The following is a 27,168-nucleotide window of genomic DNA, read 5'->3' on the forward strand; positions in this document are numbered from 1 at the left end:
GCCTTGTGTTTTCCAGGGAGTGTCCAGTTATCTGTACTGCCCCTGTTGATGGCCTTGTGTTTTCCAGGGAGTGTCCAGTTCTCTGTACTGCTCCTGTTGATGGCCTTGTGTTTTCCAGTGAGTGTCCAGTTATCTGTACTGCTCCTGTTGATGGACTTGTGTTTTCCAGGGAGTGTCCAGTTATCTGTACTGCCCCTGTTGATGGCCTTGTGTTTTCCAGGGAGTGTCCAGTTGTCTGTACTGCTCCTGTTGATGGCCTTGTGTTTTCCAGGGAGTGTCCGGTTATCTGTACTGCTCCTGTTGATGGCCTTGTGTTTTCCAGGGAGTGTCCAGTTTGCTGTACTGCTCCTATTGATGGCCTTGTGTTTTCCAGGGAGTGTCCAGTTATCTGTACTGCTCCTGTTGATGGCCTTGTGTTTTCCAGGGAGTGTCCAGTTATCTGTACTGCTCCTGTTGATGGCCTTGTGTTTTCCAGGGAGTGTCCAGTTATCTGTACTGCTCCTGTTGATGGCCTTGTGTTTTCCAGGGAGTGTCCAGTTAGCTGTACTGCTCCTGTTGATGGCCTTGTGTTTTCCAGGGAGTGTCCAGTTATCTGTACTGCTCCTGTTGATGGCCTTGTGTTTTCCAGGGAGTGTCCAGTTATCTGTACTGCTCCTGTTGATGGCCTTGTGTTTTCCAGGGAGTTTCCATTTATCTGTACTGCTCCTGTTGATGGCCTTGTGTTTTCCAGGGAGTTTCCAGTTATCTGTACTGCTCCTGTTGATGGCCTTGTGTTTTCCAGGGAGTGTCCAGTTATCTGTACTGCTCCTGTTGATGGCCTTGTGTTTTCCAGGGAGTGTCCAGTTATCTGTACTGCTCCTGTTGATGGCCTTGTGTTTTCCAGGGAGTGTCCAGTTATCTGTACTGCTCCTGTTGATGGCCTTGTGTTTTCCAGGGAGTGTCCAGTTATCTGTACTGCTCCTGTTGATGGCCTTGTGTTTTCCGGGGAGTGTCCAGTTATCTGTACTGCTCCTGTTGATGGCCTTGTGTTTTCCGGGGAGTGTCCAGTTATCTGTACTGCTCCTGTTGATGGCCTTGTGTTTTCCAGGGAGTGTCCAGTTATCTGTACTGCTCCTGTTGATGGCCTTGTGTTTTCCAGGGAGTTTCCAGTTATCTGTACTGCTCCGTTTGATGGCCTTGTGTTTTCCAGGGAGTTTCCAGTTATCTGTACTGCTCCTGTTGATGGCCTTGTGTTTTCCAGGGAGTTTCCAGTTATCTGTACTGCTCCGTTTGATGGCCTTGTGTTTTCCAGGGAGTTTCCAGTTATCTGTACTGCTCCTGTTGATGGCCTTGTGTTTTCCAGGGAGTGTCCAGTTATCTGTACTGCCCCTGTTGATGGCCTTGTGTTTTCCAGGGAGTGTCCAGTTGTCTGTACTGCTCCTGTTGATGGCCTTGTGTTTTCCAGGGAGTGTCCGGTTATCTGTACTGCTCCTGTTGATGGCCTTGTGTTTTCCAGGGAGTGTCCGGTTATCTGTACTGCTCCTGTTGATGGCCTTGTGTTTTTCAGGGAGTGTCCAGTTATCTGTACTGCTCCTGTTGATGGCCTTGTGTTTTCCAGGGAGTGTCCAGTTATCTGTACTGCTCCTGTTGATGGCCTTGCGTTTTCCAGGGAGTTTCCAGTTATGTGTACTGCTCCTGTTGATGGCCTTGTGTTTTCCAGGGAGTTTCCAGTTATCTGTACTGCTCCTGTTGATGGCCTTGTGTTTTCCAGGGAGTTTCCATTTATCTGTACTGCTCCTGTTGATGGCCTTGTGTTTTCCAGGGAGTGTCCAGTTATCTGTACTGCTCCTGTTGATGGCCTTGTGTTTTCCAGTGAGTTTCCAGTTATCTGTACTGCTCCTGTTGATGACCTTGTGTTTTCCAGGGACTGTCCAGTTATCTGTACTGCTCCTGTTGATGGCCTTGTGTTTTCCAGTGAGTGTCCAGTTATCTGTACTGCTCCTGTTGATGGCCTTGTGTTTTCCGGGGAGTGTCCAGTTATCTGTACTGCTCCTGTTGATGGCCTTGTGTTTTCCAGGGAGTGTCCAGTTGTCTGTACTGCTCCTGTTGATGGCCTTGTGTTTTCCAGGGAGTGTCCAGTTATCTGTACTGCTCCTGTTGATGGCCTTGTGTTTTCCAGGGAGTGTCCAGTTATCTGTACTGCTCCTGTTGATGGCCTTGTGTTTTCCAGGGAGTGTCCAGTTATCTGTACTGCTCCTGTTGATGGCCTTGTGTTTTCCAGGGAGTGTCCAGTTATCTGTACTGCTCCTGTTGATGGCCTTGTGTTTTCCAGGGAGTGTCCAGTTATCTGTACTGCTCCTGTTGATGGCCTTGTGTTTTCCAGGGAGTGTCCAGTTATCTGTACTGCTCCTGTTGATGGCCTTGTGTTTTCCAGGGAGTGTCCAGTTATCTGTACTGCTCCTGTTGATGGCCTTGTGTTTTCCAGGGAGTGTCCAGTTATCTGTACTGCTCCTGTTGATGGCCTTGTGTTTTCCAGGGAGTGTCCAGTTATCTGTACTGCTCCTGTTGATGGCCTTGTGTTTTCCAGGGAGTGTCCAGTTATCTGTACTGCTCCTGTAGATGGCCTTGTGTTTTCCTGGATCCTTTATGTCCCTTTTTTTTCTAGCTGGTCAAAATGAATGAAGTATATTTATAGGGAATCTGACCTGGGTTTTACTTTTCATGGGTTGTTGTCTTTCATTCTATGTTCTTTGATCATGCCAATTGAAAAATTCAATTGGAATTGAACATTGAAGAGCCCGATAAAACGAAATGGATTTCAGTGGTTGTTGTGGTTTGTATATCGCCGTGGAGGAAGCACGCCAGTGTAGAAAAGAAATATAGAAGTGTAAAAATGAGACGTTACTGTCTCTTTGACAAATGTAAAAGCGTCCCCGGGAATAAGCAGTGAGTGGATCTGAAGTCTGGATCAAAAACCAGAACCCCCCCCACCAGCATTCACACACAGCTACAGGGTGCAGGTGGGGGAGTACGTCAATCTTTTTCTAAGAAAGCAGAAATAAAGAGAGAGGGAAATCCCCTTTAGCATTCTAAGAAAATAATAATAATAACTGTGTATCGTGTGGTGTTTGTTGGGAGGCCCCTTCCAGCAGAACCACACACACCCAGTGTGGTTTGGGACCCAGGCCCAGTCTGAGGAGCCTTGGCTGGGGCTGAGCGAGGTCAAGATGGGCCTCCTCTGGAGGTCTCCAGGCCCTTAGGCCGTGGGCTAACCTGGACAACCCCACTCTGTTCTCCACATTCTCTTCTACAATATTGATTTCTCTTGCCGTCATCTCCAGAGGTGCTGGTAACCAGCAGGGACTTATTCATGCCTCAGCAGCCCACTCAGGAGCTCCCTTTTGGGGCCGCACTCGCTTCAAAGGGCCCTGGGATGGGAGGGTGGAGCAGGGGAGGAGAGACGAGGACAAGAGCCCATGGCGATGAATGGATGAACAGCCGCGTAAGAGCCTCTCTCTCTCTCTGTTCAGTCGTCTACCCAGCCTTCATCCTTCACTCCATCCGCCCACTCTCTTTCTTTTTCACATTCTCCATCTGTGAAAGGAAAATACAGAGAAGGTGTTTGTTTTTTACCTTTAGCATTCGACAACTCTCCGCTTTCATGCAAATGTGTTACAGCAGCACTTTGATGATGGAGATGTGGGAAGCAAACACCAACTAGTGCTTTAGTAACGTTGCCTCAAGGCTCTACTAAACACAAACAGACACTACAGAAATGAAAAGACATGCGATGGACACGTTGACCTTATGCTCATAATAACACGTTTTATTGGCATATACAATGTATTACACAATGATAACAAAGCTTGCAAAGCAACCTTTTTAGGGTTGATTTAGAATTCTTCATTTCAGTAATCACACTAATATCTCTCTGATAACCTCCCAGAGTCTTCTGAAACGGTCTCCCTGTCTGTCATCCCCAAGTGCATTGATGGGATATTCAATTCTGATGGTGTCTTGAGTCCTGTTCTGATGGTAATAGCAGAATGGACATTCCTTTATGTACACATCGGCCGTTTGTCTTTCTTTCCCTACACTGTGAAAGAGCTGGCCTGGGCCTCCCACCACAACCACACACCCAATGTATGTATGTAGCCTATAAGATCCAGGGGCCAGGAGATGTCGACCTATGGGGATGGTAAGCATGATGATGAACATAGCTATGGTTGTAAGAGACGTTTGGGAGACTTGAAAAGTAAGGCAGATGTGCAGGACATCTAGGTTGGTAGTGGTATGCAAGTTTTTGTTGACTGTGTATTTCAGTGGAAAACTGCAGTTTATCTGTGTGTCCTTCACATATCAATGCATTCTTATGTGGGAGTGTGTTTGCTTAAGACAGAAAATAGTAGGGACCAGAGAGGTCAGGGGTGCAGCCACCATGGCCTATGCAAAGGGGGGTTATGTGGAGGAAGATTCAGACACAATACTCCCATTGCGAGGGCTCAGACATGGATGTTAACTCCCCATTCCCCCACACACAATAGTGCTCCCCACCAGAGGCGGGCTGAGGGACAATGTTAGTTCAAGGCAGCCCTCCACCAAGCACGGAATAAAGGCACTGCATTATAAAGACAGGAGCAGAGAGGGAGGGTTGAGAGATAAAATGCAAAGGGGAGAGGGAGAGAGAGACAGAGAGAGACAGAGACAGAGAGAGACAGAGAGAGACAGAGACAGAGACAGAGAGAGACAGAGAGAGACAGAGACAGAGACAGAGACAGAGACAGAGACAGAGACAGAGACAGAGACAGAGACAGAGACAGAGACAGAGACAGAGACAGAGACAGAGACAGAGACAGAGACAGAGACAGAGACAGAGACAGAGACAGAGAGGGAAGGGTTGAGAGATGAAATGCAAAGGGGAGAGGGAGAGAGAGACAGAGAGAGACAGAGACAGAGACAGAGAGAGACAGAGACAGAGACAGAGACAGAGACAGAGACAGAGACAGAGACAGAGACAGAGACAGAGACAGAGACAGAGAGGGAGGGTTGAGAGATGAAATGCAAAGGGGAGAGGGAGAGAGAGACAGAGAGAGACAGAGAGAGACAGAGACAGAGAGAGACAGAGACAGAGACAGAGAGAGACAGAGACAGAGACAGAGAGAGACAGAGACAGAGACAGAGACAGAGACAGAGACAGAGACAGAGACAGAGAGACAGAGAGAGAGAGAGAGAGAGAGAGAGAGAGAGAGAGAGAGAGAGGGGTAACTTCCACAAATCTGTGAACGATCTGAGAGACAAGGCAAGAAGGGCATTCTATGCCATCAAAAGGAACATAAATTTCAACATACCAATTAGGATTTGGCTAAAAATACTTGAATCAGTCATAGAGCCCATTGCCCTTTATGGTTGTGAGGTCTGGGGTCCGCTCACCATCCAAGACTTCACAAAATGGGACAAACACCAAATTGAGACTCCGCACGCAGAATTCTGCAAAAATATCCTCCGTGTACAACGTAGAACACCAAATAATGCATGCAGAGCAGAATTAGGCCGATACCCAATAATTATCAAAATCCAGAAAAGAGCCGATCAATTCAATAACCACCTAAAAGGAAGTGGTTCCCAAACCTTCCATAACAAAGCCATCACCTACAGAGAGATGAACCTGGAGAGGAGTCCCCTAAGCAAGCTGGTCCTGGGGCTCTGTTCACAAACACAAACACACCCTACAGAGCCCCAGGACAGCAGCACAACTAGACCCAACCAAATCATGAGAAAACAAAAAGATAATTACTTGACACATTGGAAAGTATTAACAAAAAAGCAGAGCAAACTAGAATGCTATTTGGCCTTAATCAGAGTGTACACAGCGGCAAAATACCTGACCACTGTGACTGACCCAAAATTAAGGAAAGCTTTGAATATGTACAGACTCAGTGAGCATAGCCTTGCTATTGAGAAAGGCAGCCGTAGGCAGACATGGCTCTCAAGAGAAGACAGGCTATGTGCTCACTGCCCACAAAGTGAGGTGGAAACTGAGCTGCACTTCCTAACCTCCTGCCCAATGTATGACCATATTAGAGAGACATATTTCTCAGATTACACAGATCCACAAAGAATTCAAAAACAAATCCAATTTTGATAAACTCCCATATCTACTGGGTGAAATTCCAGTGTGCCATCACAGCAGCAAGATTTGTGACCTGTTGCCATGAGAAAAGGGCAACCAGTGAAGAACAAACACCATTGTAAATACAACCCATATTTATGCTTATTTATTTTTATCTTGTGTCCTTTAACCATTTGTACATTGTTAAAACACTGTATATATATAATATGACATTTGTAATGTCTTTATTGTTTTGAAACTTCTGTATGTGTAATGTTTACTGTTAATTTTTATTGTTTATTTCACTTTTGTATATTATCTACCTCACTTGCTTTGGCAATGTTAACACATGTGTCCCATGCCAATAAAGCCCTTGAATTGAATTGAATCTGTGTGTCAGCACTGAGGGGTGAGTAGCCCAGGGTCCATGGCTTTGGACTTGAGGAAAAATAGGAATGGGAGTAGGAGGAATGGGAGCAGGAGGAATGGGAGCAGGAGGAATGGGAGCAGGAGGTTTGGGAGCAGCAGGAATGGGAGTAGGAGGAATGGGAGTAGGAGGAATGGGAGCAGGAGGAATGGGAGCAGGAGGAATGGGAGCAGGAGGTTTGGGAGCAGCAGGAATGGGAGTAGGAGGAATGGGAGCAGGAGGTTTGGGAGCAGCAGGAATGGGAGTAGGAGAAATGGGAACAGGAGGTTTGGGAGCAGGAGGAATGGGAGCAGGTGGTTTGGGAGCAGCAGGTTTGGGAGCAGGAGGAATGGGAGCAGGAGGAATGGGAGCAGGAGAAATGGGAGCAGGAGGAATGGGAGTAGGAGGAATGGGAGCAGCAGGAATGGGAGTAGGAGGAATGGGAGCAGGAGGAATGGGAGCAGGAGGTTTGGGAGCAGCAGGAATGGGAGTAGGAGGAATGGGAGCAGGAGGAATGGGAGCAGGAGGAATGGGAGCAGGAGGAATGGGAGTAGGAGGAATGGGAGCAGGAGGAATGGGAGCAGGAGGAATGGGAGCAGGAGGAAGAGAGAGATACAGAGAAGGGGAGAATAATAGGAGGGCTACAGGTTCAACTGAATAGGAGTATGCAGAGTATTAAGGGGTGAAGTAATATCATCTCATCCGAAAGCTCACAGGGTTTCTCCAAAAGTCTCAAAAAACAACAAATATATCACCAGCATTGCAGGTGGCAAAACAACATATTTATTGGTCTGTGGTTACAGGGGGAGCTAGTTAATAGGGGTAGAGGCCCTCTCTCTCACTGGGGGGCTAATGGACCCCTGTGGTTGGAGGGGGGGGAGCTTTGTCCTGCAGTAAAGGATCACACTGCTAAAACAGGGGAAAGACCCCACACCCTTCAACCAAGAGGAACGAGAAAAGGAGAGTAACCAGTTCCAGCTAATTCAACTAAAACATACTAAACACCACATAAAAACAAGCGAGAACGCAAGACAAAGCGAGGAAATAACAAAAGGGGAATGTGAGAGATAGAGCGATAAATGAAGAGGGAATTGAGGTCAAATCTGGAAAGAAACGTATTTCTCTCCTTTTTGTCTGTCTCCGTTTTGATTGACAGCTTGTAGGCTCAGACTAGACAGGCAGCTCTCTAACTCTAACCTTCTCTCGCCTCCCCTCTTCATTTCCCCTCTTTCCCCTCCCCTCATGTCTCCTTTCCCCCCCATCTCTTCAGCTCTCCTTTCCTCTCCACACCCAGTATATTGCCTCATAGCTGCAGTGCAGAGGGAATGTCAGACTGTCAGAAACACACAGCACCCAGAATACCAAATATTTCTGACTATAAAAATCACATATATTTGTATACTAATGAAGCTACACTTTAAAGTGCCATTTGTAAAAATAAAAAAACACACAGCATATGACCTATTATATGTACTATTCTGAAAGCCTTGTCGGTCTCTCTCTTCACTCCTGTCACTTCAAAGACTAGAGGGAGTGTATTCTATTCAAACAGCAGGGTATAAACTCCACTAACAAACCCAATAAACAGACTATACATCCCCTCACAATCCTCTCAATGTGCACACTGACTGTCACAATACTTCTTTACACAGAGCTAATTAGGAGGAGGGCCCCATCGCTGTCCTCTACCTCTGCCCGAGGGAGGGGAGGAGAGAAGGAGAGAGGGATGAGTGCTTAGTCTCTGTTTACTCTGAGGACTGGCGGGTGTGTGTCTTTGATTTTTCGGAATGTAAAGTTGGGGTGGGTAATCGAGTCAGGGGGGAGCGATATTAGTGTGACACATCCCCGGGTAGCATGGATGCAGCGGAGGAGGGCAGCGGGGAGTGATTTGAGTGCGACACCATTCTGGGTAGTGTACAGGCAGTGAGAAAATGGAGGGGGAGAACAATGTGTGTGACACCGCTCTGGGTGTCGATGCCACTACAAGGATCAGTACAAAGAAAGTCACCATTTCTGCCATCTATATCACGGCTCAGATCAAACAATGAAATCATGGTAGAATATTTGTGGACTGTATGAATCTGTCAATCCTATTAGGCAGGTTTTAAAAGCCTAAAACATTTTAACATGTTACAAAATTAAATGTGCTCTGATATCAGAGTGAATACGAAGCGGCAGCAACACCCTCGACACTGCAAAAATGCTCTCTCCCTCTCTCTTATATCACTATTGTTATCGTAGAGCCTAGTCCAGCGATATAATTCTTGCATGAATCACAGATGGTATTTAGTATTGTGTTTATAGCTGAATACTAAAATGCCCCCCTTCCCTCTCGCATCCATAACCCCAATATTTGGACAGGGATTGAAGGTGAGTGAGTGAGTGAGTGAGTGAGTGAGTGAGTGAGTGAGTGAGTGAGTGAGTGTGTGTGTGTGTGTGTGTGTGTGTGTGTGTGTGTGTGTGTGTGTGTGTGTGTGTGTGTGTGTGTGTGTGTGTGTGTGTGTGTGTGTGTGTGTGTGTGTGAGTGAGTGAGTGAGTGAGTGAGTGAGTGAGTGAGTGAGTGAGTGAGTGAGTGAGTGAGTGAGTGTGTCACAACCAAGCTCACAGCTATGGTTCCCAGATCTAGCACAAGGCCAAGTTTGTCTGCAGGGGGTGCAAAGTGGGGGGTGAGAATGGACACCATAAAGTATAACAGCTATCAACATAACTTAAATGAACTAGCTCTCTCTAGTGCATCATAACATTCTGTTCCTAATAATAACTGAACTATCTCTCTCTAGTGCATCATAACATACTGTACCTAATAATAACTGAACTATCTCTCTCTAGTGCATCATAACATACTGTTCCTAATAATAACTGAACTATCTCTCTCTAGTGCATCATAACATACTGTACCTAATAAGAACTGAACTAGCTCTCTCTAGTGCATCATAACATACTGTACCTAATAATAACTGAACTATCTCTCTCTAGTGCATCATAACATACTGTTCCTAATAATAACTGAACTATCTCTCTCTAGTGCATCATAACATACTGTACCTAATAATAACTGAACTATCTCTCTCTAGTGCATCATAACATACTGTACCTAATAATAACTGAACTATCTCTCTCTAGTGCATCATAACATACTGTACCTAATAATAACTGAACTATCTCTCTCTAGTGCATCATAACATACTGTTCCTAATAATAACTGAACTATCTCTCTCTAGTGCATCATAACATACTGTACCTAATAATAACTGAACTATCTTTCTCTAGTGCATCATAACATACTGTTCCTAATAATAACTGAACTATCTCTCTCTAGTGCATCATAACATACTGTACCTAATAATAACTGAACTATCTCTCTCTAGTGCATCATAACATACTGTACCTAATAATAACTGAACTATCTCTCTCTAGTGCATCATAACATACTGTTCCTAATAATAACTGAACTATCTCTCTCTAGTGCATCATAACATACTGTTCCTAATAATAACTGAACTATCTCTCTCTAGTGCATCATAACATACTGTTCCTAATAATAACTGAACTATCTCTCTCTAGTGCATCATAACATACTGTACCTAATAATAACTGAACTATCTCTCTCTAGTGCATCATAACATACTGTTCCTAATAATAACTGAACTATCTCTCTCTAGTGCATCATAACATACTGTACCTAATAAGAACTGAACTAGCTCTCTCTAGTGCATCATAACATACTGTACCTAATAATAACTGAACTATCTCTCTCTAGTGCATCATAACATACTGTTCCTAATAATAACTGAACTATCTCTCTCTAGTGCATCATAACATACTGTACCTAATAATAACTGAACTATCTCTCTCTAGTGCATCATAACATACTGTACCTAATAATAACTGAACTATCTCTCTCTAGTGCATCATAACATACTGTACCTAATAATAACTGAACTATCTCTCTCTGGTGCATCATAACATACTGTTCCTAATAATAACTGAACTATCTCTCTCTAGTGCATCATAACATACTGTACCTAATAATAACTGAACTATCTTTCTCTAGTGCATCATAACATACTGTTCCTAATAATAACTGAACTATCTCTCTCTAGTGCATCATAACATACTGTACCTAATAATAACTGAACTATCTCTCTCTAGTGCATCATAACATACTGTACCTAATAATAACTGAACTATCTCTCTCTAGTGCATCATAACATACTGTTCCTAATAATAACTGAACTATCTCTCTCTAGTGCATCATAACATACTGTTCCTAATAATAACTGAACTATCTCTCTCTAGTGCATCATAACATACTGTTCCTAATAATAACTGAACTATCTCTCTAGTGCATCATAACATACTGTACCTAATAATAACTGAACTATCTCTCTCTAGTGCATCATAACATACTGTACCTAATAATAACTGAACTATCTCTCTCTAGTGCATCATAACATACTGTTCCTAATAATAACTGAACTATCTCTCTCTAGTGCATCATAACATACTCTACCTAATAATAACTGAACTATCTCTCTCTAGTGCATCATAACATACTCTACCTAATAATAACTGAACTAGCTCTCTCTAGTGCATCATAACATACTGTTCCTAATAATAACATTACATTACAAATGCAACATATAACAATATTTATACTGTACAGTACTGGGCAGTTAAAATAAAAAATCATCCACATTTACAGTGTTTTTGTTCTTCCAAGATTGTAAATTCAAGTTAAATTTAGGAATGATTTGTCTCCCCGTTGATCCCAGTGGCCCTAAGTGAGCTGCAGTGTGTCCTGGGAGAATGGCAGGTGTCTCCATATCAGAGTGCCTCTCAGACAGCTCGTTAATTTGCACAACTTTCATACACACATTTTTTTCTCTCTCTGTGTGCGTATGAGTGTGTGTGTGTGTGTGTGTGTGTGTGTGTGTGTGTGTGTGTGTGTGTGTGTGTGTGTGTGTGTGTGTGTGTGTGTGTGTGTGTGTGTGTGTGTGTGTGTGTGTGTGTGTGTATATATTAGCGATGGGACTTGACCCTAGCGAGCTGAACTACTGTTTTGCGTCTTGCCGGGCGTGGGAAAAAGACGAGACCCCTTTTCACAGCTGCTCTGGTGGATGGGCTGCACCAATGGGGCCACTGCCACTACCCCCCCCCCCCCCCCCCCGTCTGTCTGTCTTCCCTCTCCCTCCTGGTCTACCATTCAGTCTGCAGCCTGCTGCCTTTCAAAAGCTGCCACAAATCCCCCTCCCTCCACCTCCACCCTCCTACCCCCACACACTCTTACTTTCGCTTCATAAATACATCTCATTATTCCAGTCCTAGTTTGCATAGAGATTCCAAAGAGCTCTCTCTTTCTTTCTCTCTCTCTCTCTCGCTTTTTCTCCCTCTCCTCCAATCTCTCTCTCTCCTCAACCACACCTCACATGTGCAAATTTGACTCACAGGCCATTGTATTGCTTTCCCTGGAATATTTTTTCTCTGTCATTTCAATCAAACATATAACTTGTTGTGAGACAATTAGTTAATTTTTATAATATATTTTGTTGCGGTTGAAATGAGAAAAAAGCCCCAAAAAATGGCTAAAGGTGTGCAAGTTTTTCTGAAACGTATTAATGCAGTAACTACATTAGTGCTCCCCTCATGACAAACACACACATACACACACACACACACACACATACCACCATACACCCTCCATTCGCTTCATTATCTGCTGATATTTATCTCCCATCAGACTGCGTAATGCTCAGGGCATAAGAACAGCAGCAGAGAGTGGTCCTTGTACACAGTAGTATAAAAGCCAGAGAAAATCTTGGCCAAGTCAAAGACCCTCGCCAAATTCAAATGAGCTCGCTTCCAATTGAGTGCCCTAAGGTTGGAAGCCATGACGATTTGACCTTGGGCCTGGTCTTGTTGTTCAGGTACTCTTTGTAATTTCTTCAAGCACATCTTTAAATATTTCAAAAGAACTGAAGCCTGATGGCTTAGCGAGCTTTATGTCTACTGACCAACCGTAATAGTATGGGAAATACCATGCTATTTCTGATAGTTGTTAATGTAGGTCTACTCTGATATACACATCAACAACAACACTGTCATATTATGAAAATGACACCTAAGAAAATATGACTATTCCTTAACAAGTGAACAAAATATGAACAAATCAGGGTTATATGAATAGAAAAAGGAACAGAGGAAGAATGAGAAAAAGAGGACAATATGAGGGGTTCTGAGGGGGGGGTTAGGGGTGAAATGGAGAAAGCCACCCGAACAGCCTTTCCACATGAGCAGTCCCAAACCCAGGGTGAGCCCCTGTCACCCTACTCACTTGAAGGGATAAGGAACTGCAGCACAGGCTCTAAAATATGAATTACACACCCAACTCCCCTGCACCTTATCAGCCATAGCAAGCCACCTGACAAATTGGATCAGAGTATTTAAAAAGGATAAAAAGAAGTGTGTGTGTGTGTGTGTGTGTGTGTGTGTGTGTGTGTGTGTGTGTGTGTGTGTGTGTGTGTGTGTGTGTGTGTGTGTGTGTGTGTGTGTGTGTGTGTGTGTGTGTGTGTGTGTGTGTGTGTGTGTGTGTGTGAGAGAGAGAGAGAGAGAGAGACACAGAGAGAAAGAGAGAGAGAGTGAGAGAGCGAGAGAGAGAGAGAGAGAGAGAGAGAGAGAGAGACAGAGAGAGAGAGAGAGAGACAGAGAGAGAGAGAGAGAGACAGAGAGAGAGAGAGAGAGAGAGTGAGTGAGTGAGTGAGTGAGTGAGAGAGAGAGAGAGAGAGAGAGAGAGAGAGAGAGAGAGAGAGAGAGAGAGAGAGAGAGTGAGATTTGAGGAGTTTGAGGAACAATCACTGTTGACCCAACTCCTGCAGCCTTCAAATTTTAACTGAAATATTAGACAGCAAAATACTGGTACATTTGGGGTGGACAGCAAATACTCTATAGGCCGATATTAATTCCTGAGAAGGTCTTTATTTTAACCATGCTAATACTCTATAGGCCGATATTAATTCCTGAGAAGGTCTTTATTTTAACCATGCTAATACTCTATAGGCCGATATTAATTCCTGAGAAGGTCTTTATTTTAACCATGCTAATACTCTATAGGCCGATATTAATTCCTGAGAAGGTCTTTATTTTAACCATACAAATACTCTATAGGCTGATATTAATTCCTGAGAAGGTCTTTATTTTAACCATGCTAATACTCTATAGGCCGATATTAATTCCTGAGAAGGTCTTTATTTTAACCATGCTAATACTCTATAGGCCGATATTAATTCCTGAGAAGGTCTTTATTTTTAACCATACAAATACTCAATAGGCCGATATTAATTCCTGAGAAGGTCTTTATTTTAACCATACAAATACTCTATAGGCCGATATTAATTCCTGAGAAGGTCTTTATTTTAACCATGCTAATACTCTATAGGCCGATATTAATTCCTGAGAAGGTCTTTATTTTAACCATGCTAATAATCTATAGGCCGATATTAATTCCTGAGAAGGTCTTTATTTTAACCATGCTAATACTCTATAGGCCGATATTAATTCCTGAGAAGGTCTTTATTTTAACCATACAAATACTCTATAGGCCGATATTAATTCCTGAGAAGGTCTTTATTTAAACCATGCTAATACTCTATAGGCCGATATTAATTCCTGAGAAGGTCTTTATTTTAACCATGCTAATACTCTATAGGCCGATATTAATTCCTGAGAAGGTCTTTATTTTAACCATACAAATACTCAATAGGCTGATATTAATTCCTGAGAAGGTCTTTATTTTACCATGCAAATAGTATTTTCCACATGAACTTGATCACTGAATGTTTTGAAATGAAGTCTTAAATTAAATAAATATAAACTATTTAAGTACCTTTCAAATTATTATATTATTATGTACTGTGTGTGGAAAGCTACCAAACTGCCAAATAGTGGTATAAAGTATCTATCCGTCACCTTTGTCCTCAAAACAAACATACACACACACACAAACACACACACTCACACATGCGCACGCGCACACACACACACACACACACACAAACACACACACACTCACATGCACACGCACACGCACACGCACACGCACACGCACACACACACACACACACGCCCTTACTAGCTCCCCACAAACACTCCCCCATCCACACACACAGCTTTGTGTTCTTACATAGCCTCTTCCCAAAACACAAGATGACCTATTAACTGAGACAACTATACGACCACTAGTTAAACAAGCTTATCTCAATAACGTAATGGACTAACTTTGACTCCATTTCTGCACAATCGAAAGATATTCTGTAGCAGAACAAGACACTGGCATGACCAATGACTTGACCAGTGATTGCATTAGCTAGTAGCTACACCACAGTACCTAATGTACAAGCAAGAGTTTCATGTGTATAACTCACAGAGTTCTCAATCAAAGTATATAGGCCTACTCTTAGGGCCAACGCTTTAAGTCTGCGCCTGTTCTTTCACACCGTGATAATAACACCTCAATATTATGCACCAAAATAGGAAGACCAAAAGGTCATTTGGGAAGGATCTCACCGGAGCTGAATACCAGCACCTCAAATGTTCTACTGCTTGAGCTCCTGTTCATGTTATAGGATATTAGCTATAGAGAGTTAGAGAGAAATAGACTAGAGAGAGATAGTTCAGTTATTATTAGGTACAGTATGTTATGATGCACTAGGATATTAGCTCAAAAGTATTGTGGCGCTTCTGCACCTAAATATGAACAAAAACATAAATACAACATGCAACAATTTCAAAGAGTTAGAGTTTTACTGAGTTATAGTTCATATTAGAAAATCAGTCAATAAAAATAAATTCATCAGGTCTAATCTATGGATTTCAAAAGTAGGGGCGTGGATCAGAATAACCACCATTTGCCTCATGCAGTGAGTCACATCTCCTTCGCATAGATTGATCAGGCTGTTGATTGTGGCATGTGGAATGTTGTCCCACTCCTCTTCAATGGCTGTGCGAACTTGCTGGATATTGGCAATCCAGAGCATCCCAAACATGCTCAATGGGTGACATGTCTGTTGCGTATGTAGGCCCTGGAAGAACTGGGACATTTTCAGCTTTCAGGAATTGTGTACAGATCCTTGCGACATGGGGCCGTGCATTATCATGCTGAAACATGAGGTGATGGTGGCGGATGAATGACACGACAATGGGCCTCTGAGTCTCGTCACGGTATCTCTGTGCATTCAAATTGCCATCAATAAAATGCACTTGTGTTCATTGCCTGTAGTTTATGCCTGCCCATACCATAATCCCACCACCACCATGGGATACTGTTCACAGGATTGACATCAGCAGACCGCTTGCCCACACAACGCCATACATGTGGTTTGCGCTTGTGAGGCCGGTTGGAAGTACTGCCAAAGTTGAAGGCAGCTTATGAGAAATAAATTAATATTACATTCTCTGGCAACAGCTCTGGTGGACATTCCTGCAGTCAGCATGCCAATTGCACTCACCCTAAAAAATGACATCATTGTGTTGTGTGACAAAACTGCAAATTGTATTGTCCCCGGCACAAGGTGCACCTGTGTAATGATCATGCTGTTTAATCAGCTTCTTGATATGCCACACCTGTCAGGTGGATGGATTATCTTGGCAAATGAGAAATGCTCACAAACAGGGATATAAACAGATTTGTGCACAAAATGTAAGAGAAATACACGTTTTGTGCGTGTAAAACATTACTCAGATCTTTAATTTCAGATCATGAAACATGGGACCAATACTTTACATGTTGCGTTTATATTTTTGTTGAGTGTATAAACAGTCCCGGCAGCTATTTCAGTCAAAGTCAAGCACTGAAAATATGACATATGTGATGTTTTTATCTATAGTATTGCTTACCTGTGAATTGATGGTTGTTCTTTGTAGGTTTTACTTGGGCCCTCTTCCTCTTCCCAGTCCCTGGTCTCTGAGACCCCCAAGTAACATGACCAACCATTTTGTTTCCTGACAGGGTTGCACCTTTCAGTATGTACACTCACTCTGACTTCTTCCTGAAATAAAAAATGATTGAGATTATTAGCCATTATTAAGCATATGGTAGCCTAGTGGCTAGAGCGTTGGACTAGTAACCGTAAGGTTGCAAGATCTATTCCCCGAGCTGACAAGGTAAAAATCTGTCGTTCTGCCCCTGAGCAAGGCAGTTAACCCACTGTTCCTAGGCTGTCATTGAAAATAACAATTGTTCTTAACTAACTTGCCTAGTTAAATAAAGGTTAAAAAAATATATATATGAAGGATAGGGGAGGATTTGGATACAACAAGCATATGTAGGACTGAATAAATGAAATAATGTCAATTAAATCATGTACTAATACATAATGTATTCTATCAATTAAGAACACTTCATGGATCAGCCTATGCAATACATCTTATTAAATATGGAGAGAATCTCACAAATATTTTCATGCCATTGTTAAGCTATGCTAACGGAACCCATAGCTTGCAGCCAGTATTGTAAATAAAATGTTATTCCATGATCATTTTAAGAAATTTATGTATATAGGTCATAATGAATAATAGGGCCAAATCTGAACCACACAGTTTGAAATACTCCTGCATAGAATTTAGCCAACTCACATGTGTCGAAGCTAGTTGCTAAGATACTGTACCAAAGCTTAAATTCAGATAATAATTCTGATAGTTGTCCACCAAATTTCTACAATGGCAAAGATAGGTGTCAGTAAGGCCATGATTGTTCAATTGCATTTAAGTAGACCTAATATAGCTTTTCTTTTGTTCCCTTTCTGAGGAAAACATACACAGATTGAGGAAGAGTCCGTGTAGATCAGTCTTAATCCTCCATACATCGCCCAATGAGACTCCTACTCTTCTACCTACATTCTCATTTCAATTCTACACCTAACATTCAACTACCCAGTAGCATATCTTATGTATACACACACATACATAAGACTGAGCTATGTTCCTCATCCTCCAAATATAATATGGGTTATGATAGATCATTATGATCATTCTAAGATTCAAATGAATAGACAAACTATTCTGTACTGTGCTACTTCTGCCCCTGAACAGGCAGTTAACCCACTGTTCCTAAGTCGTCAATGCAAATAAGAATTTGTTCTTAACTGACTTGCCTAGTTAAATAAAGGTTAAAAAATATATATATATTAAAAAGAACTTGGTTCTATTCTATACAAAAACTGTTGTATCATCTCCTCAGAATGACAGTACTCAAACTGAGAGAGTTTTCTGCCAATTTCACTTTGCACTTGGACTTGAATACTGAATGGTTTTGTTTGAAATGGCACACTATGCACTGTATAGTACACTACATTTGACTAGGGCCCATATGGCTCTGGTCAAAATAGTGCACTATATTGCACTGGGTGCAAATTCAGATGCAGCTAGGGCTTAATAATTCTGGTAACTTCAATCAATTCCATGGCTTTTATTTATTTATTATTTCACCTTTATTTAACCAGGTAGGCTAGTTGAGAACAAGTTCTCATTTGCAACTGAGACCTGGCCAAGATAAAGTAAAGCAGTTCGACACATACAACAACACAGAGTTACACATGGAATAAACAAACATACAGTCAATAAAACAGTTGAAAAAGTATATATACAGTGTGTGCAGGGAGATAGGATACGGGAGGGAAGGCAATAAATAGGCCATGGTGGTGAAGTAATTACAATATAGCAATTAAACACTGGAATGGTAGATGTGCAGAATACATATATATGTATATATATATATATATATATATATGTAAAAAAATATATTTATACACATATATATGTATATATGAATGTGCTAGTAGAGATATTGGGGTGCAAAGGAGCAAGATAAATAAATAAATACAGTATGGGGATGAGGTAATTGGATGGGCTATTTACAGATGGGCTATGTACAGGTGCAGTGATCTGTGAGCTGCTCTGACAGCTGGTGCTTAAAGCTAGTGAGGGAGATATGAGTCTCCAGCTTCAGTGATTTTTGCAGTTTGCTCTAGTCATTGGCAGCAGAGAACTGGAAGGAAAGGTGGCCAAAGGAAGAATTCGCTATGGGGGTGACCAGTGAGAAATACCTGCTGGAGCGCGTGCTACGGGTGGGGGCTGCTATGGTGACCAGTGAGCTGAGATAAGGCGGGGCTTTACCTAGCAGAGACTTGTAGATGACCTGGAGCCAGTGGGTTTGGCGACGAATATGAAGCGAGGAACAGCCAACGAAAGTGTACAGGTCGTAGCGGTGGGTAGCACATGGGGCTTTGGTGACAGAACGGATGGCACTGTGATAGACTGCATCCAATTTGTTGAGTTGAGAAGCTTTAACGAAATGCCAACCAGGATTTCTGGAATACCAGGAAATGTATTGAACGTTCACGGAATTTTGCAACCTTAGACGAAGCCTTTGTTTTTATGCAATCAATGTCTACTTCAAGAACTTCAGCACCTCCAGCAGTAAGCTGGCACCAGTTATGTGTTCATTGTCGGTGAATATTGAGCAGGAAGAAAACACTACAGGCTACATAACATGTTGAGAATCTGTCACTGACCAGCTATATACATTCATTTCACTACTTCTCCACACAAGGGCCACACAAACCTTGTACTGAGTATTTTGCAGCTGAATAGGGGATATATCTCCATCTTTCATACAGTACAAAGTAGCCAATATACACCCTGTTCTTCTTGTGGAGAGAGTGATTTGCATACATGCTGTGCCTACAGTAAACAGTACAGGAACTATCCAGCTACAACACGTCAACGTTCAACCTCACATCTGGTTTGTGTGCATTCAAAATAGCCCTCCTCATCACCCTACACAGAGGCCAGGCCTGTGTCTCTCTCCTAAAAACATGTTGGGTGAATTCGGAAAGAATGGGATATCCTATAAACTGGGACACCTGACTGTTCATTTCATGGTCTGACAAGAGGAAATCAAAAGGACTGTTAGTAAAGCCATTACAGAGATTTCACATGCTCAAACTCACATCATTTCATTGGTGTGACATCATAGAGAGGGGTGGAGCAAGCTTCAAGCACTCAGTAAGATCAGGGACATAGCTTTTTATGGTTTTGATGTCAAGGTTATTAAATTGTCCTAAACAATGCACTGGGAAGAATTGTGATGTAAATGTGCATAGGGTGTACTGGCGCATCAAAAAAACATTTAAAAAGAGTTGCCAATATATATATTTTTTTGTCCCACTTTACCAACCATAGCTAGCTAAAGTAGGACAGCATGTAGTAGCTAAAGTGGGACAGTCTTAGGGTTTTCCAATGGAGGAAAGAGATCCAGTTTACATTAGGGACTCCCTGTAAAGTAGGCTTTGGGCCTGGTTGAATAAAACATCTTAAGTGTTTCCCTTAAGGAATAGTTTTATCTTAAGGGAATTGTTTAAGGGTGTTGCATTGAACCCCTAAAATATTTCCTTAGGTAAGGGCATACATAAGGGATTTTATGGTAGTTTGAAGGCATGTATGGCAGAAAGAGTATCCAGTTACCATGGAGATGGCCTGATTCATTGACTAAATGTCTCCTCAAAGAGATGGCTTTCATTTTGTGAGATAGAACTTCTACAGGATAACCAAATGGCTTCAGAAGATAATGAACCAAGTTTCTTATAGTTATTTATTTTGGGACTTGTTTATATTACTTTCTTAGAAGTCAAGCTATCGTACAGAGTAGCTATAGCTGGCCAGCTAGCTTTGTAGCCATGGACCTTCCATAGTTTAGCTAAGTAGCTAGACACAGTAGCTGGTTGATGTTTTCCTTTTGTAACCAGGGCAGATGAAAGCAACATTCACCTCCACAGACGCTGATTACATTGATATCCATATTGAATGATGCAGAGTTAAGGGACCTCATGGGCGCCCTTTACCTTTTCACTTAATTTAAGGGACAAATTCCCCATTTAAAGTTAAGGAAACTTTAAGTGAAAAGATAAGGGGAAAATGTAAGGTGTTTTATGCAACCGGGCCCCTGGTTGTTGTAGTAATATATCCAGTGAAGTGTTTTATTGTAGTATTGTTATTCGTACTGTTATTTGAGTGGATTTCCATCATCTGTATCCCACTTCAGACATCTAGCCCAACACATGATACATTTCCAATTCACCCTACAATAGGCTGCTGTAGCCAACAACATTCATCTGTCCCTCAGTTCTTGACAGGTAGCATAAAAGCTAACGTTTGAAAATGACATGAAGACTATTGTTACTCCTATATAATATTCCATGACTGTTCTTAAAAAGATGAGGTAGCATAGGGAGTAAGCTATGCAACTTATTGTTTCCCATGTTTCCCCCCATCATAGCCTACTTTTTGGCCTAAAATACAGGTAGGCTATAGAAGGAAGATACATATATTGGTTTGAATATCACGATCATTTTAAATATATTTAAACCCACTACTGAGGCTATACATTCCATAGAGAAATCTCATATCGCTGCTTCCAGAACCACGTGATTCCTCGGAATTGACCAATCGGATGAAATGTGTGTTTTAACTATTTATTCTTTTTCTCCAGATCTAACAGCAATAATCCTGTCATAAAAACGGTGTAACAAGTCATTTCTATATAGGCCTACCTCATTGACCTTTCCGCTTATAAAGTAACTGAATAACCATCAAATATTTACATTAGGCCCCTTCATCACGATCCTCGAGCGTTCGCTTCCCATTGACAGCGCATCCAGCGTATAGCTCGTATTGAAGATACATCAGGTTAAACTGATTCCTTTATATAATTTCACACCTATTTGAATGCACAACATTCAACGCTGTTTTTCGTATTTTAGCAGGCAGGAATCGACTTGCCTCCCCACGTCGGCATAGGCTTGCGCAGCATCCAGCGCCCGCGTATACCTTCTCCCCGCCCTGACATAGTCACCTCGCCGCAGCCCCGGCTTCTGAAGTCCTTGGGATTAGTTTATACTTTCGGTTCTCTAGCTTTATGAAATTATAACTCATACAGCTAGATAACCAAAGACACAAACTAACCCGTCCTCGCTTAAAGGGTCCGCTGCGTAGACGGAGCCGCTGTTCGTGGTCACATGGAGCAGAAACAGTCGCTGGAGCAAGAGACTCGAGAGGCTCCCCCTCACCACCAACACACCGTATAGCGCCATAGACCACAACGCTGGGTTCCCAGCATATGTACGCATGCCATTTATATATTTATTTGTGTATTTATGTAGATATGTTATGGAATTTTCTCTACGTAGCCGACAACACACACACACACACACACACGCACTCAAATACACAAGTCTGGTTATCGATCAAATTCAAAGACTTACCGACTTGAATCTTAAAAATATCACACATTTTTCAAACGATAAAAGGTCATCTTCAAAACAAGACAGAGGTTTCTTTAGAGTGGCTTATCCTTTCAGATAAACTACATAGGCCAAATTCAAAACTATTGGATAGGCAATGCATGCACCTACATTGCAGAATAACAGCCTAATTGCCCCCAATTCCCAGAAACGAACATGTTTAGGATGTTGTTATTGCTAATATTGGCAAGAAAGAGAGAAAATGCCGAGGGTATACGAAAAGCTGCGTACCTAAAACCATCAATAGGCAAAATGAACTTCTATGGGCTATCTCCGCTCATCCTCAAAATGTCATTTCACACAAGGCCTAATACAGCTCAGAATAGTATCTATAGCCTATAACCTACTTTGACAATACAATACAAAATAATGCACATCTTCAAATAAAGACAGCATACTCACAGATGTACCGGTACAGTTCTTAGTTTTCGTTCATTCTCTTTCCAATGTCTAAAATGTGTTTTTAGTTAGAATGTGTAGATAGCCTATAAGGCAAATCAAAGTTTCAGTGTCAAGTTGAAGAAAGTAGACTATATGAGAATAGACCAAGGCATATATCCATAGGCTACAGAACGGTGTCTCCACCTTGACTCACAGGCTGCAACTGACGAGCATGAGAGAGCTCACAATATGCTCAGTGGTTAACTCCCCAGCGCTCCCAGCCTACCAATCCCAAACCGCCCTGACAACCACACACACACACTCACACACACACACACACACACACACACACACACACACACACACACACACACACACACACACACACACACACACACACACACACACACACACACACACACACACACACAGTAAAATGTAAATAGCCACTTCATGGTGCATTCCACTATGTAAATTCGTTATTGTGGTGTAGTCATATAACTGAAAGAGCCTATTATATTCTCCACGAGCGTATATAAAATGTATATACACCTAACCCACTCTCAGCATAGGCAAGTCGACCAGCGAGCCAAGGCTTTTACAACCCTGACATTTACAGCAAGAGCATATGGATGTCAATCGGGATATTGAGCATTAGCTTGAGTATCCCATGCAACACTGCTAGTTAGTCAGAATGGTTTCACACCTTTACAGCTGTGGTTGACATAAGCTAAATAGGCCTATACATACGTATTTAAAATGCTCAGTGGTCTATCTTGGAAATATGCGCTGAATGAAACAGATCAAACCAGGCATAGAGGCTTTATCAACGATTTAAAATTCAAAACACAGAATTTAAGAAGATAGTGTTTCAATAACGTATACACGACACCATGAAGTGCAATTTCATTAAGTGGTTTTGGGGATGCCTGTGACACACACCGTTACGACAGGGGACTATTTTCAGTAGAAAATAGGCCTGAAAATAGGCCACTGTCTTGGGTGGCATAGGCATCCCCAAAACTACCTAATGAAATTGCACTTTATGGTGTCGTGTATACGTTTTTACCGGGCAAAAATACAAATGTCTTTCTTAGATAATATATTTTTTAATCACTTAAATTGGCCTTGCATATGTTCTCCAATATTGTATTTTCAATACAAACGAATAGCCTAGTATTTCGATGTATACACCCCATATATTTTGACATAGTAATCACAGTTTGGTCAAATATAAAATGTTTTATAATATAAAAGGCATGAAAATAATCAGGGGAAGTCAAGTGGAAAATATGATAGACATCACAACTGTGAAAATTCCTAAATTACACTGTCCAAAATATAACCAATACATAGGCTACTCACGAAACAAGGGCTACGTTTAACCAAAAATCACTGTCCTTTTTAAAATTTCAATGAGTTTTTCTGAGGTATAGCCCTATCTACGAATTATAATAAGAAAGAAAGAGACCGTGTTTGGTTTGGGCTTTTTCGTCAACTTCATATTGTCTTTGAAAAAGTCGCTAAGGCATAAGTAGCCTACGTTTTGAACAAAATACCAAAAATATGTAGGCCTATTCAAAGTAAAAAGAATGCTGTAACAACGGAGCTGTGTTTTAGGCATAGGCTACTTATAGAACCTCAGAAAATCTCTTTCGTACATACATATTCCAAACGTGTGCTTCAAAGATTCTATCCAATTAGCCTACTTGCGAAAACTTCCAAATATTCATTTCTGAGCTTCTCGTCTTCAGAGAGATCCAGCTAACAAGCTCTTGCTAATTCATGCCTCACATAAGCAGCAGTGAATTGGGTCAACTAACTAGCTGGCTGGCCTACATTCTCTCTCACCTGTTGATCTCAGCAGCTAGTAATGTTCGTCACAGCTGCTCCTTCCGTTTTCTCACTATAAACATGCGAATGGGATTTTCATCCACATGATTTCCAACCTACGATCCCCCAATTCAAAGCCAACAATTTGACATTCTACACCATGACGACTTGTTATAGGAAGGTGTGAACCAGAACATCCTTTCTCTCCCTACACATGATCGAACCACAGCCAAAAACACGTTCTAAAAACATCGCAAAAACACATTTCATTACACCAACACATACGTAAGTAGGACTGTGTTCATTCTAATCTACATGAAAGCACCAGGAGGCCCTCACTGAAAAGCTTTGCAAAAGCAATGACTTACAAATTGCCTCTAACTCATTTCGTTAAAGCAGATGAATCCACCACACTCAGCCTCTATTCACGCTCTCTGTCCACTGGGCTGCAATACAGCTAGACCCATTCTACACATGTCCTCTGCAGTGTGCTTGCTGTAGGCATACTGCTTATAGTGTATTCAGTCCGGATGTACCTCGCTATCAAGCATGTTAGGGCGGACATTTTAGCCTAGAAAGAGATCATGAGATTGCATGATAATGAACAACCTACATCTTTTGATAAAGGGAACTGTCCGATGTACTGAAACGAGGCAGAAGAGAAACTCACTGTACTCATATAGTTTGAAAGGCATATACTCTCTAGCGCACGCGTGTGCTCTACAATGCCTGCACAACTACCAATAGAGAAAAGGGAGATTTAAACAGAACGAAATATACATGCTTGATTCAGATAGCGTATCTGATTATTGCACATGAGTCAAATCGTTATCACTGAGATACACCTTGGGAGGCAGGTATATTGATGTGGAGTACACGTTTTGTATAGGCTCAGAATAATTATAAAGAAACGCGACTGCATCCTAAGGAATTCAAATAAAGGCATGGTATGACTATAATCGAGGGCTATCCGGCATGGGTTTTATAACATGAGAAAGGTTGTTTGTCCATGTCTGACATGTCCTTACAGCATTCCTCATATGTTTTGGCCTACTAACATTCAGGGAAGACAAAGTACTTGTAACCATGTGAAGACAACATTAGAAAAACAGAGTATCACCCTATCACAAGACATCCCTTGACGTGGGCATATCAGCGTGACGCAATTTGATGATTTGAGATCATCGTATCGAATTTTGATTGGATGAGCAAAGCCTGCAGCCCTTTGAGCATGCGCTTTACTGTAAGGCATAAGTGTGATTACCAGCACCAGCATCTGAGCATGAGCATAAATACAGTACGAGAACTCAAAGAATCAGTAGGAGAGCTCAAAGATTCAGTACGAGAGCTCAAAGAATCAGTACGAGAGCTCAAAGAATCAGTACGAGAGCTCAAAGAATCAGTACGAGAGCTCAAAGAATCAGTACGAGAGCTCAAGGTCTACTAAATTACGCAAACACAAATAATACAAAATCACTATATAAGCATAAAGCAAAATATGCATAGGCCTACTCTTTGTTGTTCTAAATAGAATTTAGCATGTATGTATATTCATTTTCTTCATTTCTATCCTCCAAATTCAGTCCCCATAATTCAACATTTCACAAAACACAAGTTTATATATGGCAAATTGCATTCTATTTGTCAATAAAGAATTTGATATTCACGCGTAGACTATAGCCATACTGTAGCCTAGGCCTACAATACAAAGGCTAAAGCCTGCACTATCCGCACCTGTTGCCGCTAAATTACATAACTGGAAATAGCATTTAACAGAAAATGACTGTTATATTAAATTAATTTGATTCATTCCATGCCACGGCATAAATGCTCAATTATATTCAGATGCATATCTTCTTAACGCCGCGCTCAGAATAATCATAGGATATTAGCATAATAAATTCAACGATTATCAGCCAGGGAAATACAGTTTAACTTCCATACTCAAAATAAATCCCTGTTCATTTGAGTGAAAAAGTGACGAGACAATTTCAGGTTGAGAAATTACAGTAACCTCGTTCAAATTAGGTTTAGAAACAAGTGTGGAGGCCTAAATCAGTCCACAGGCCTACTCAAATCCTCCTTGGCTTGGCGTGCATTGTATTGACAGCCTGCAGACCCCTTGAAGATTTTCCCACAAACAAGTGACCGAGAAAAATTAGCCGAAATGAAAGAAGTCAACATCAAGTTCAATGACGAGCTGGAACACATTAGCATAACAATAACCGCTGGGAGACTCGGGGTCCCCAGAACAAGATGGTCTAGCGACAGCACGCCACTCCGTAGGCCCCGAAACACTTTCCCAGGATCTGAACAATCCCCCAACTGAACTCTGTAGCCTACCTCCAAACTGCTACACGGGGTGGCCTTTCTAATCTTTATTAGGCGATGATGTTTGGGATTTAAGTTACAAAGTTACATTTAGTTTAGAGAAGTCGTGGTAGGCCTATTGATCATAATAATAATCACAATAATAGTCATAATAACACTTTGTGTTGCAAATAACAACTGGACATTTTCAAATATATATTGACCCAAAACTAACCAAATGATTCCTGATGAAATGCAAATAGAAATGCATCAATCACCAGGTGAACGAAACTCTTAGCCTAACAATCTAACAATATTACCAACAGAAAAGATTTCATACTTACAACAAGGGCCTCTTTTGATAATCCAAAATAGTGTCAGAGTTCCTTTTTGATAATATAGGCCTATTACAAAAGTTTCTATAGCTCATCAATCTCATCAATGACGTCCCTCCTACTAACATTTTCCTCAAAAATGGATTACTTGTGCTTGAATGGCAAGAAAGAGAGACCCTAAACATAGGGTTATTGTGCTATTGAGTCTAACACAGTATTCTCCCCAGCCTAGATGAGAGAGAGCGGTTGGAAACTGTCGGTCCCCTCCTCTCACGCGTCAGTGGCGAACGTGGCCAGAAACCCAAACACTGGAGCTCCACTGTTTGGTCCTTTCACAACTGACGGCTTTTGTTCCTACTCTGCGTGATCGCCTATTCTCTGCGCCTCTCAAAATGTACGTTCCATACCGTTTTTGTTCCACTAGACACAACCGACTAGAGCGTAGAGGAGAGAGCGAGCGAG

At 41.9% G+C, this 27,168-nt stretch overlaps 1 long non-coding RNA gene across 2 annotated transcripts; it reads right to left on the reverse strand.

Annotated features, from left to right (window-relative positions):
• Positions 1 to 2,516: 2,516 nt before the first annotated feature.
• LOC109871634 (uncharacterized) lies at positions 2,517 to 27,168 on the reverse strand. 2 transcript variants are annotated; one of them, XR_004205874.1, is made up of 3 exons: positions 26,716 to 27,168; positions 16,386 to 16,537; positions 2,517 to 3,573 (listed from the first exon to the last, which is right to left on the reverse strand). It is a non-coding gene; the product is annotated as an uncharacterized LOC109871634 (long non-coding RNA). The 2 variants fall into 2 exon arrangements; XR_004205873.1 differs by lacking the exon at positions 26,716 to 27,168 and adding an exon at positions 22,250 to 22,437.

The sequence above is a fragment of the Oncorhynchus kisutch genome, linkage group LG27, assembly GCF_002021735.2.
Source record: "Oncorhynchus kisutch isolate 150728-3 linkage group LG27, Okis_V2, whole genome shotgun sequence".
Taxonomy (NCBI): domain Eukaryota; kingdom Metazoa; phylum Chordata; class Actinopteri; order Salmoniformes; family Salmonidae; genus Oncorhynchus; species Oncorhynchus kisutch.